General features: G+C 36.2%; 1 protein-coding gene across 1 annotated transcript in view; it reads left to right on the top strand.

Moving 5' to 3' along the window:
• Nucleotides 1-14,733, top strand: part of LOC140143816 (uncharacterized) — a 55,529-nt gene that overhangs the window by 21,765 nt on the left and 19,031 nt on the right.

Below are 14,733 nucleotides of genomic sequence, written 5' to 3'. Positions count from 1 at the left end.
TATCAGTATTGATTAAGTAATTACCTACTTCTGATATTGGTTTTGATGAAGTAGCTATATCTACTGTTGATATTGGTATTAATGAAGTATAATAGCTGTCTACTGCTGACATTGGTATTGATGAAGTAGTTATCTATTGTTGATACTGGTGATACTATCTTATGCTAGCTGAATAAACCAGTTATGGGACATCGGGCCTTTTGAGGCTACTGTCGTGGCACCCTATACAGGAAAAAGTTGTTGCCATTGATTAGTATTATTTTGTAGACCCCAATATGCAATAGTTCCAATTCAAAAAGATCCATCCATGTGTTTATTTGGCTGAATAACCAGTTATGGGATATCTGGCCCATTGAGGCTACTGTCTGGGCCCCATTACAGGAAAAAGTTGATATCCTTAGTATTTTTGTAGACCCCAATGTGCAATAGTTCCAATTCAACAAGATCCATCCATATGTCCTTCAGCTGAATAACCAGTTATGGGATATCTGGCCCATTGAGGCTACTGTCTGGGCCCCCGCACAGGAAAAAGTTGGTGTCATTGGTATTTTTGTATATACAATGGGGAATAGTTCCAATTCAAAAAGATTCATCCATGTGTCTCTTCAGCTGAATGGGTAGGTCATTGGTAGATCACCAGCGTGGCCATCTTCGGAGTCTAATTTCACCCTTCTTAAGATGAGCACTCCTGGTGTAATTTTCTCTTGCAAGATGACAAAATTGGATAAATCAGTTAAGGGACATTAGGCCCTTTGGACAATTTGAAAAATCGGTTATGGGATATTGGGCCCTTTAAGGCTACTGTCTAGGCCCCGTACAGGAAAAAAGTTGCTGTCATTGGTATTTTTGTGCACCCCAATGTGTAATAGTTCCAATGCACAAATATTTATGCATGTCTTCCTTCAGCTGAATAACCTGTTATGGGGCATCGGGGTCTTTGAGGCTACTGTCTGGGCCCCTGTACAGCAAACAATTGCTGTCATTGGTATTTTTGTGCACTCCAATGTGTAATAGTTCCAATGCAAAAATATTTATGCATGCCTCTTCTCAGCTGAATAAATCAGTTATGGGACATTGGGCCCTTTGAGGCTACTGTCTGGGCCCCGTACAGAAAAAAAACGTTTCCGTCATTGGTATTTTTGTGCACCACAATGTCTAATAGTACCAATGCATATAGATTCATCCATGCCTTCCTTCAGCTGAATAACCTGTTATGGGGCATCGGGCCCTTTGAGGCTACTGTCTGGGCCCCTGTACAAGAAAAAGTTGCTGTCATTGGTATTTTTGTGCAACCCAATGTGTAATAGTTCCAATGCAAAAGATTTACGCTTGTCTTCCTTCAGCTGAATAACCTGTTATGGAGCATCGGGCCCGTTGAGGCTACTGTATGGGCCCCCGTACAGGAAAAAGTTGCTGTCATTAATATTTTTGTAAACCCCAATGGGTAATAATTCCAATGCAAAAAGATTCATCCATGTCTCTCTTCAGCTGAATAAGTCAGTTATGGGACATTGGGCCCTTTGAGGCTACTGTCTGGGCCCCCGTACAGGAAAAAGTTGCTGTCATTGGTATTTTTGTGCACCCCAATGTGTAATAGTTCCAATGCAAAAAGATTCATCCTTGTCTCTCTTCAGCTGAATAACACCATATGGGCGGGCCCCTTTGGGGCTACTGTCTGGGCCCCGTGACAGGCCAAAGTTGCTGTCATTGCTATAGGCATGAAAAGTATCCTCCTGGGAGTGATATCCAACAAGTTTTGTCCATGTCTCTCTTGAGCTGAATAAATGCATTTTTTGGCCTCCTATTTTGTGACCCCCAGGCTGAACGTACAGGCTGTGACCCGGCAGCAATATGGAATATTGAATCTTGGGCCTATACGAACATAATCAGACCATCAAACCTTTTGTCTCTTCTGAGCTGAATAAATTGTCTGGGCTCCTAGTCTATTGGGCAGATCTATTATGATTTATGGGCTGGCAAACTAGGAGTTTGTCAAAAATCTAGGCCTAAGCCCTATAAGGCCACACTGAACAATTTATGCATCCAACATGTCCAACTCCAGGGACGCACAATGATTGTTTAGTGCGGCCTTAGGCCTAGACATGCTAGATTTACAAACTCCCTATTATTTTGCTGGAAGTAAACCATTGATGATCGAGAGCGTATATGACTTCTGCGGTGTAGCCGGTGTTAACAAAGTGCACGCTTTGTATGTTCACAGCAATTTACTATACATTGATTCACTTCCAAGTTCGGTAGTGGCGTCAATAATTTTAAGCGATTGCGTGACCGCAAGTGTGCCGACAAACCGCCCTTGTACGTGTGTATGCTGTGCGCGATTAACTTTATGTACACAATTAACTTTTATAGTGCATGATTTAATATTGCGATCAGTAAAACATGCTCACTGAAAATGACAAGGGGGCCTAAGCGGACCCCACGACGTTAGACGCTGCACTCGAATTGGATTGTATATTGCGAGCACCGCACCAGTATTAAATTCCATGCATCGGGCCCGTAAATTGACACAATTCATTCATAATAAATTGACACAATGCAGTGGCGTACCGTGGCCGCCCCAACCCCGGGGGGCTGAAGAAGAAACAATTTTGCCGCCCCTTAACAGCCCGAAAAGGTTGACCCAATTTTTTTCTCGGTCGTTTGAAAAAGTGAAGAGCAAAAAAAAAAAAAAAAAAAAGGATTTTAGGCGCTAGCGCCCTAAAAGTAACCATTTAAAAAAAATTGTTTATGCTTTTTCAATTTTTATCGCCCTTTTTTCATTGCTAATTGTTTTGCCGCCCACTTCGCTTTTTTTGCCGCCCTTCTTCTTCCGCCGCTCCTTCGCTTTTTTTGCCGCCTCTACTTTGACCCCGGGCTGGCGCCACCAAAGCCCCCCCCCCCAAAAATACGCGCCTGCAATGCGGGACACAATGCTTGACAGAAGCAGTCAAGTTAATCGATAAGGCGTTAGACTAGTGCAAGAGGTTGCGGTTTCAAACCCTGGCGGTGGTTAGTACACTTTAGGTTAGCTTGAAATTCCAATGGACAAGGAACTCACTGCTAATGGTCTCATTGTATTAAACCCATACAAAACTTGGGGAGCTGATCCTGGCTGTGAAGGATAATTGTGGAATGTCTAGTGTGTGCTTCTTAGCTGCAACCGGGAGCTGTAAGTCCCTGTGTTAAATGGTTTATGAAATGATATGGGCCGAAGTGGTCATCGACAACCTATAAAGGTTGAGACTTGTGGATCAACGTCTAAGCGCTGGGCCTGTGCGTAGCGCACTATTAATCACTGCGCTTTTTGTGTCCAATTAATGTGTCAAGTCGCAAATAAGTGAATCAAGTCAAGTATGCAAGACTCCAATTCTACAACTCACGGCCATAGGCATAGGAACAGGCCAGTAAGGGGACAAAAAAAGAAAACCCTGTTCTGCGGGCCCAACCGACCCAGATTTTGAACAAATTGGAAAATAAATTTTTCCTCTGCCAACCCAAATTTTAGGAACAAATCTTTTTTTGTATTTTCTCAAATTGCAAATTATTTACAGATTTTGGTAAAAAAAAGGCCGACCGACCAACCCTACTTCGTCCACCCGTAGAACAGGGTTTCTTTTATTCGTTGCCTATTAACCATGATTTATTTGGGGGGGGGGGCTGATTTTGAAAATGTGGACCTTTTTTTCAAAATTTTGACTGGAGGGCGGCAGATTTTGAAAAAGTGACTTTTTCCCCAAAATTTGGACCTTTTTGACCTTCCCATTTTTTCGCTTCATAACACGAGCAAATGGGACATTTTGGGCATGGGGGCTGCTGCCCTCCTGGTTCTGGTCTGCATAGGAAACAGTACTGTATTTACAGTATTACTGTAAGATTATTTGCATCTCAACAGAAAGGAAGTATTATTAGCAGGGGAACAAGCCATTTTTGAGTATACAACTATACACATACTGTGGGGTAGGCCTATACCGTATTTGTTCCATTAATTGCCCATGCCATAAGCACCCACCTACAAGCCTGGAAATAAGCAGGTCTGGACCAGGAGCCACACAGTTGGAAAAAGCGGCTCCTGGACCTGTGATTATCCCCGGGTGATTACCTAGTGAACCAGGGTCCTATTTCATAAAACTGCTGCCACTGCTGCACCTTTGTAAAGTGGAACCTCTTCAACACGGAATCTATGGGGCACAGGTTTTGGGGTTTGTATTATCAGGATTTTTTGTTATCATCAAGTACTTTTAACGTACATACAAAAGCAATGCCAGTATTCAAAATCTTGTCATTATAAATATGGTAAACAAAGTAGTAGATCTATAGCATTCATTGGGGACATTCATGTGTACCATGCACAAATTTTGATTGTAACTGCCAAATTTTGACAAATTTTGAATATCACTTTAGTTGCAAGCTCCAGTTGAAAATTTATGACTCCCCTTCCAAACTGACAGCCCCTAATTATATTGACATCAGTAATGTTGATTTAACAATGCAACCAAACTGTCTTTGTTGGAAAACTAATGTAGCCCCTTTATGACGATCTGATTAGAAGTTACATCATTCCACAGACCAGGATCTGTGATCATTCCAATTTTATTCAAAATACTCACACAAAACATTGAAAAGGAAAACAGCCAGACAGGATGGTTAAGGAGGTGACCAGGCTCAAACATGATTCATTGGTTTTTTAAAACAATTTTAAGACAAAGGGGTCAAATTACAGGTAAGTAACACAGCATTTATAATGCGCCTAATGCCAGAGGATACAAAACACAGAAAACAAAACAAAACAAACAAAAGCAACATCATGAGAAAAGGTATGTTTTGAGAAGGGATTTGTGTTTGTTTTTTACATGCAAGTTCCATGCATGTTTCAGAATCTTTTTATTCCGAGTAATAATTTTTACTTTCTAATGGCTCTATATCCAGGAACACTCCAAATTTTTAATTTTTTTTTTATCCGCCCGCCTGCACCTCCTCTTTCCTGTGAAGGAAAAACAAACAATTATCTTTTTGGCCTTAAAATTAATGGCGAGTGAAAAATGGGCGAGCTAGAGCGAGAGAAAATGGCGAGTTAGATAAGTTACCCCCTGGCCCCTGCAGAGATTAAAGAGTGACCCCTGCTGAGAATACGGCAAGTCTCACCGGTGAGTTAAGATTTTTACTGCAAGTCGTGCCTGCGAGTTAAGATTTTCATGCCAAGTCCAGCAGACAAGTTACGGCAAGTCCAATCGGCAAATTAATTTACGGCAAGTCCCATCAGCAAGTTATTAGTTATGGCAAGTCTTATCAGCGGGTTAAGATTTTTACAGCAAGTCCCATTGGCGAGTTAAGATTACAATCTGATAAAGAGTAAAGTGGATTTTTTTTTTTTTTCATGAACCTCAACTGGTGAACAGGACTTGAATCACTTGATAGTGTTGTCATAACTCGCCGGTGGGACTTGATGGTGTTGTCGTAACTTGCCGGTGGGACTTAATGGCCTTGTCGTAACTCGTAACTCACCGATGGGACTTGATAGCTTTGTCGTAACTCGCCTTTAGCTTACTTTGTGTAGGGTAATTGACAAAAAAACCTAATCTCTGTGGGGGTGGTAACTCGCCTTTTCTTTAACTCACCTTTCTTAAAACTTGCCCTTTGTTTAACTTGCATAGTTACCACTGTGTCCGGTATTAATTTTTTGACTTAATTGCAGTCCACAAACATATTATCATAATTTTAAATTACGAGTTTCACTGTTGTAAAATATCAAATTAACAGTAGGTGATGGCTAGGCTACCAGCTAGTCCACTAAGCCTATAGATAGGTAGGCCTACATGTAAGCCCTACCAGCCATTTTGACAAGATGTCTTTTTCTGTCAATAATTTTCCCCTCAAAGTTTAATTCGCTTGAACTTAGTTGAATTGCTGACATGATATATGGCACAGGTGATTGGAGCATCATCATCACTGTATCATCATCTCAATCTGTCTCTTGCTTTATTAGCTTATTGCTGCAGGTGGTTCGGCCAGTAGAAGTTCAAAATTCATCTGTAAAGAAATAAACCAAAATATCAATTAAAAATGACAGGGAAAAAAAAAAATATCTTGGGGCCTGACTTAATAGCTTGGGCCCGACAATAAATTAGGGCCTGCGCTTCAAAATCAGAGCACTAAAAAACTAAAATACTACCTCTGGGCTTCAAGTGAAGTTACTATCATGTGGACCCCAAGTTACTAAGTCTGTGCCCCAAGTTACCAAGATGGGCCCCGAGTTACCAAGTTAAGGATAGTATGTCGGGCCACAAGATTATTCGGGGCTCTGTAGACTGTAATAATCTGGGATTGCAGTTGTGAAAAGGAATGATGGCAAGAAATTTGAATTCTTTTACGATTCTCAATTGATTTATCCAGTACCGTATTCATTCCAATAAGCACCCAGGGCGCTTAACGAAGTCATTTTGGGTGGGCACTTATTTTTTACCTGGTTTACCTAATTTTTTGTGAGGGGCGATTATTAGAGATGAATTTACGTATGTTATAAAAGGGTCCTGAGACGTTCTTGTAGCTTTTCTGACTTAGAAAATGTATTGCAAGTTTACACCGGATGTGTAGTCCTCCAGCTATTTCACTATCAACATCTATCTGTCACTTCAACATTAATGGTACCCTTTAGCAAATTGAATATGGCTCTGTTTTTTTAACATGTATCAAAAGTGTGAACTGAGAGGGTAAAAATGAAATTGAAAGAAGACACTTAAAATATGTCATTTCTCAAAGCAGATGACCTGAATTTTATGAAAATACAAAACTTTGAGCTTAATTCTGTTCATTTGGTCTGTAAACTTTGTAGACCCTTTGGCCAAATGAGATTTTTTCATAAAAAAGCAACTTGTTGCCAAAGCTAGATACTGCTTACTGTAATGCCCATTAGTTACCAAATTAGTTGACATAGGAAAATAATGAGTCCAAGTTACTATTGACCAAATATGGCCATTCTGCGATCACTTTTAGGTAACTTTTCAGGCATATGAAACTGAAAAATGGGCAAAATAGCAGGTTTTGTGGTCAAAAATATGCTCTAAATGTAATTAATTTCATCCACATATATTGCTAATCCATATGTGAACAGGGTAATGATAACCAAGTACTGACATATCAAAATAAGTTTGATAATGCCTTTATAGTAAAAATGTAACTCTAGATACTCGTGGGTTTCGGATGTTACATTATTTTGTTAACATGCATTATTTGCAGGTATCTGGCCCTATTTCTAAGCACATACATTGTGTATTAGTTCAAAAATGTAAATGATAATCACTGTCAGATGATTAAACCTATCACTTGACAATCTAATCATCATTAAATGATATTTTCATCTTACTGAAGAAATTTTTTAATTTAGATGTATATACATGTACTGATATGGCATTTATTCATATACATTGTTACCCACATCCTTATTGTAAATGTGCACTGGACATCATAATAAACCAAATTAATTAGCTCCCTGAAGCATTAAGTTGATGATACAAAGGGCTAAACCTTTCTTACAATCATAATCAGGCTTTCTTTTACGTCTTCCCAACTTAAGAGTGTTTCGGATGTTACATTACGTTAACATGCAATTGCAATCTAATTGAACTTATTGAGGGAAACATTTGGGACATTTCATTATTTTAGCATAATTATTATTAATATCAATCACTTTGAATCAGAAAACCTGTTGAAATTATTCAAATGATTCAAAATATGTACAAATATGTGTATAATTAAAGGCAGTGATTCGGATGTTACATGATGTTAACATTTTTACAAAGTTTGATGGTTGGAAGTTGAATTAACAAACATGAGATCATTGCATTTACAACAGGTATGTTGCCATGATGAACACTCAGAAATTGTTTAATGCAAGGCACAATCATTTATCATTTGCACACATATAAAATATGCAAAAACTGATCGTATTAAAACAACTCATAAGTCTGTGTTAACAAATAATTCCCATGAAACTTGTTCTGTTGTAAGAGTATTTTTCTTAGTGGTTAATTTGTTTCCATTGATAATTTATTGTTTTATCGGACATAATGAAGCTGTATGAAGCATAGTAAGTATTTCTCCTGCTTCGTTTCTGGTATATGTGCATAGTGACTCCAATATAGGCCTAACACATGTACATACTTATATATTTTATGTTAAAATGGTCACTTTTTCATGAAAATGCAGCTTTTTTCAATTTTGAAATAAATGATTATGACAAAACTGCTACTTAATTATTTTCAATAAGTTTTAGATATCATCTAATGCTAAAATATTATAAATTTTTTTGAAATTACAACTTCATTTTGGACTTGTTAACAAAAAATGGGTAACATCCGAAACACATTTTAAATCAAAGTATTTTGCTAGTGTAATGGAGAAATATTCAGTGTAAGTTGCTTTTCAAATTTAAAATAAATTTCTTAGGACATGTGTATATGTCAGTAATGAAATTAATTTGAAAGGAGTGAACCAAATTAATTATGTTGCTTTTTATCTTATGTGTTATGCATAGAGACAATAGATATTGTAGAGCTAACAACTTGTAATTTTTTCCACTAGCAAGGTTTACAAAGGTGAAATGGAGTCAGCAATATTTGGAAAATGAGGATGTACACCATATTTACTAGAAATTCACATTCATTTAAGTGTATATTCTAAAATCTTCTTACAATACCCTGTTATTGGCCTCACTTTCCGTTAACATTTTGCCTTGTAACATCCGAAACAAACTTGACATGTTAACGGTTTGCACACTCAAAGAACAAACTTGGGTATGGTAAAAAATATTTCTACTATGGCATTCCCATGATTTCCAATCCATTTGACCTTTTTATTTCCCCTCTAATTAAATTTCTTCAACAAAATGTCACTCTTTCTGTCTCGGACGTTACATTTGATTCGGATGTTACCATTGTTAACGGAAATGTTGTGTGGCCAACATTTTACATAAAGTCAAGAGGAAGTGAAATCATTTTTCATTTAGATACTTGTTGTCATGTCTACTTCAACTTAATAATGAAAATTCAAAGCTAGTATTATTCTTCACATAATTATAAGACAATATGTATTCTTTCGGATGTTACAAAACTGTTAACGGAAAATGAAACCCATTTAAGTAATGCTTCACCATAATTTGAAAACATTCAACCGATACAAAATTTGCACTTGCAATTATTTATATTGCCCTGAGGCAAACATTTAAAGTATTTGTGTATGTTTTACATGATAAAACAATCACTTAGACCATGTTAAAAATAGAGCAAGATTGTTAACGGAAAATGTAACGTCCGAAACATAATTTTCAAGTGCTCAAAATTTTTTCATGTTAGAAATTATTTAGGTAAATCTTGGATTTCTTGGATCTTATACTAACATGTGTTCATAAAATATTGAACAGAATACTCAGAGCTGATCTGGTTTTATTTTGTAAACAAAACAAATTAGTCACTTTTGTTAGGTTGACAAATTTCCGTTAACAATTGGACATTTGGTCTTGTCACAAGTAAAGAAAGAAAACTGGGACAAATTTTGTTAAGCTATGGGAGATTAGCCTAGGTCTACACTACATAAAAATATAAAAAGTTATCCAGAAATAGGTCATGTGTTTCTGCTGGGGTCTCCCAAAGTGTCATTTAGCCTTTTGATACATGTTAAAAAAACCAGAGCCATATACCCTGGGTGGGCGCTTATTGGAATACATGTATGGTACATTAATTAAAATTCACATTGTACATGTAGTTGATTTGCAGAGCTACAATCCAGCTGTAAGTAGGTAGCTGCAAAAACTATGACTAATTCTGGACCATTGTTTGAGGTATCAATCATTCTGGACAATTTTATTGAGGTATACATTTATTCGCATTTTAAGCCATATGACCTAATCCTTTTATCACCCAATAAAGCAGTTACTCATTGTACATACCAGCGTTTTGTACTGTTGAGTTCATCAAGATATACATTCTGATTTGGAAGCCACACAGCTAACATCTCCTGAAAGCAGTTGCTGAGCCTACAACTGTACAATTCACTTTAAGTAGCGAGGACACTATCACTGTAAAGAGCATTAAGAAACTTAGACAATGGTACCAAAAACAGCTCTATAGCTCAAAGTATGGGGGAGTTATACCTATTTGAAGTTGTGAAGGGTAGCGGAATTTGTCTGTCATTTTTTGTTTATGGTACTACCCTGGATTTATTTGTCTAGCACTTGAATATTTTTACAAGTAACACTTACAAATCTGGTATCAATGTAAAGGGCATTAAAAAAGAAAGACAATGGTGCCAGAATCAGCTCTATAACTTAAAAATATGGGGAGGTTATGCCTATTTAAAGTCATGCAAAGTTTACTGGGTTTTTTTGTGAGTCAATTTTTTGCGTACAATAAATACAGCATTATTTTAGAGACGATGATATTGCCTCCAAGAAATAAATAAATAAAATAAATATTGTAAGTAAATAAACAAGTAAATTTAGGAATGAATGAATAAAAGAATAAATAAATAAAAATAAACAAATGAATATATGTAATCATAATCTAATATGACCCATGCAACACATGAACATGTTCTGCCAGTGCCATTATTTACTTGTCAACCTCATCTGACACTGCACTACTCAACTTTAGTATTGAAAAAAAAAATACAAAGGAAGTGAAAAAAAATTGAAAAAAAAATTACACAGATTCTTAAAGTATCATAGAGTTGATAAAAAGCAGTAACAAAAATAATATCACTTGAATTAAGTGTGCATTTTGCATTTTACCACATACGACATGACCCGATATGCGCTACATCTCCCACCCCGGCGTCAGCCCGATCAGGAACAGCACGTGCACCGCCACCTCACCACTTCTCCCCGTATTGTCGTATTTTCACGGCCAATAAGCCCAATCGCCATTGTGACTTCCGGTTTTTGAGAGCACTTTTAGGACACTTTGACCTCTGACATATCGGGAAAATTTCTCTAATTATTATTTATTTATCTATTATTGTAAAAATGTTATCATTAAAAATATTTAAATAATTAATTTATACAACAAATATATTTTTTGGATTTGTTTTTATTCTAGTAAAACTTTTTCAGTTATATTTTATACGCACAAAAACCAATATATCTGATAGGTCAAAGGACAAAGTGTCCTAAAAATGCAAAAACTGTCCCACAATGCATTGCAAACTTCTAATGCCGATTTGGCTTATTGCAAATACGGGTCATCACAGTAATTCCCTTTGCGCATCTATGCGCGATGGATTTCTGCAGAAGAATGACCACAAACATCTTTAAAATACTCTAAAATTTCATATTATATGGGTGAAATATAGGTGTAATGACCTCCTGCTGCTCCATTTCAACAACTTTTTACGCCAAAAACCATGAAAATCTTACCTAAAAAATAGACCTCAAAAAACTGAAAAATTAGGGGCTTTCCCCAAAACAAACCCCGTCGTGTTTGGTATGAGTGCAAAGGTCACAAAATTACCCACAAAATGATGACATCATCCAGGTAAGTCTCGTGGAGTCTCGTGGATAAATCCAAATCGAGATTTCGTGAATTTCAAGCAGACGAAAAAATGGCGTCCCGTCGATCGAGTCGCTACGGTCGTAACTCCTGAACTTCAACAAGTTCATGACATTAAAAAACATGCTTAATGTTCTTTTTTTGTGGAAAACTTTACATAATTGGAAAATTCCATCTTTCAACTCTGTAAAAATAATTTCCTATTGTATTTTGAGTTTTGAAAGGATGAGAAATGGTGAGTTGTTTTCACTAAGTTTCACACACAAACAGATACAAATGCGTAAATCATCGTATGCGCTGATCTCGCTACTTTAAGTTGACATCACTGCTATCACCTAGTTGAGGAAATTCAAGAAATAATATCTTAAAATGGAGAAACATTTTACAAGAACAAACATGTTTTTCTCAGTAAAGCTTTATGAGGCCTAAAATCTATATAAAATTTTTAATTTCAATTATGTCAAGATTTTAGGCTTAGCAAATAAAATTCTCAATTTTCAATGTTCCGTAAAAAGTTACGGAACATTGAAATCAAGGATTTTATCAAGATTTTAGGCCTCATAAAGCTTTGCATAAAAGCTACGGAACATTAAAATCAATTTAAAATTCTCAATTTCAATTTTGACGAGATTTTAGGCCTGGTAAAGCTTTACAAGGCCTAAAATCTTGATAAAATACTTGATTTCAATGTTCTGTAAAAGCTACGGCAGTAACGGCACATTGAAATCAAGGGTTTTATCAGGATTTTAGGCATCGTAAAGCTTTGCATAAAAGCTACGGAACATTAAAATCAAGTAAAATTCTCAATTTCAATTTTATTGAATTTTAGGCCTAGTAAAGCTTTACGAGGCCTAAAATCTTGATAAAATTCTCAATTTTAATGTTCCGTAAAAGCTACGACACATTGAAATGAAGGATTTTATTGAGATTTTAGGCCTCGTAAAGATTTGCATACAAGCTACGGAACATTGAAATCAATTCAAATTCTCAATTTTAATTTTACTGAGATTTTAGGCCTTGTAAAGCTTTACGATGCCTAAAATCCTGATTAAAATTCTTGATTTCAATGTTCCGTAAAAGCTACGGCACATTGAAATCAATGATTTTTCAAGATTTTAGGCATCATAAAGCTTTGCGTAAAAGCTACGGGTAATTGAAATCAATTATAATTCTCAATTTCAATTTTATCGAGATTTACGAAAGCTTTATGCCTAAAATCTCAATAAAATTCTCAATTTCAATGTTCCGTAAAAGAATGATATGGCACATTGAAATGAAGGATTTTATCAAGATTTCAGGCATCGTAAAGCTTTGCATGAAAGCTATGGAACATTAAAATCAATTAAAATTCTCAATTTCAATTTTATCGAGATTTACGATGCCTAAAATCCTGATTAAAATTCTTGATTTCAATGTTCCGTAAAAGCTACGGCACATTGAAATCAATGATTTTTTCAAGATTTTAGGCATCGTAAAGCTTTGCGTAAAAGCTACGGGTAATTGAAATCAATTATAATTCTCAATTTCAATTTTATCGAGATTTTAGGTTTAGTAAAGCTTTATAAGGCCTAAAATCTCAATAAAATTCTCAATTTCAATGTTCCGTAAAAAGAATGATATGGCACATTGAAATGAAGGATTTTATCAAGATTTCAGGCATCGTAAAGCTTTGCATGAAAGCTATGGAACATTAAAATCAATTAAAATTCTCAATTTCAATTTTATCGAGATTTACGATGCCTAAAATCCTGATTAAATTCTTGATTTCAATGTTCCGTAAAAGCTACAGCACATTGAAATCAATGATTTTTGCAAGATTTTGGGCATCGTAAAGCTTTGCGTAAAAGCTACGGGTAATTGCAATATTTCTCAATTTTATCAAGATTTTAGGCCTAGTAAAGCTTTTAAGGCCTAAAATCTCAATAAATTCTCAATTTCAATGATCCGTAAAAGCTACGGCACATTGAAATGAAGGATTTTGTCGAGATTCCAGGCATCGTAAAGCTTTGCATAAAAGCTATGGAACATTAAAATCAATTTAATTCTCAATTTCAATTTTATCAAGATTTTGGGCCTTAAAGCTTTAGTTTACGAGGCCTAAAATCTTGATAAAATTCTTGATTTCAATGTTCTGTAACCAAAAGCTACGGCACATTGAAATCAAGGGTTTTATCAAGATTTTAGGCATCGTAAAGCTCAAGCGTAAATTAAAATTGATTGGGTAGCTGATTGGGCAGCTGATTGGGGGGGGGGGGGAGGGACAATATATTACTTTGATGTGTGAGGTTTTACTCATTTTCCAGCTTTTTGTGTGAGATTTATTACCTAGGGCTAGGCGTGAGATTATACTACCTGCGACTGCGTGAGACCGCGAGAAAGTGACCCAGTGCATGAGACTCGCGCGGCACGCCAATGCATGAGAGTTGACAGCCCTGATGACCATTATTAATACTGCAGAGATCATTCCAGAAGGGAAAGCAGTAAATATGTCATGCATGCTTCGTTTTGTTTGTTGTCAATTTATCATGACAAATTGACATGCAATAAAAATGCATGACAAAACTTTATAAAAAAATTTAATTTCAATTAACAATAATTTGATAATATAAACAAAAACACCGACGCTATTTAACACATGGAAATGAACATGTGTTTAATTTGCACAAAATCAGCACTGTTCTACCGATTTTTCTCGATTTTTTATAGTACGCCGGGAGTAGTTCAGTCGGGCAGTTCAGTGTACGCTGTGCATACACGGCGCAGAATTCGCAACCTTTACGTTGACCGATGTCGACGAAGGTCCGCATGGAGCCTCGATTATAATTCCAATTTATTGCAAATAAAAGAGTCCGCCGCTCACAAATTTCACCTCAACATAAAATTAACATATTATAGTTTTATATTTTATTATTCTCTAACTGTTATTTTGTTTTATACGGCAAATTCACACCTCTTGAATAATGTAAACATGACGAGAACATTACTTACCGTGACCCAAGCAGTGAACACATCAAAATGACTTCCGGCGATGATGGCATTTCAGATTTGTAAATTTGGTATCAAAAGTTAAACAAAGTCAACATCCATGTAATTTTTACGATTAACAGTCGATTGATGATTTTTATTTTCTGTAATGAACTGTCAAAAAGTTGTTTAAAATCAGCGGGAAAAATATCATTCCTCATACCCACGGGGC

Source organism: Amphiura filiformis, unplaced genomic scaffold, assembly GCF_039555335.1.
Source record: "Amphiura filiformis unplaced genomic scaffold, Afil_fr2py scaffold_29, whole genome shotgun sequence".
Taxonomy (NCBI): Eukaryota; Metazoa; Echinodermata; class Ophiuroidea; order Amphilepidida; family Amphiuridae; genus Amphiura; species Amphiura filiformis.
The sequence above is the reverse complement of the archived record's forward strand: the minus strand, read 5'-3'. Positions and strand labels throughout refer to the sequence as shown.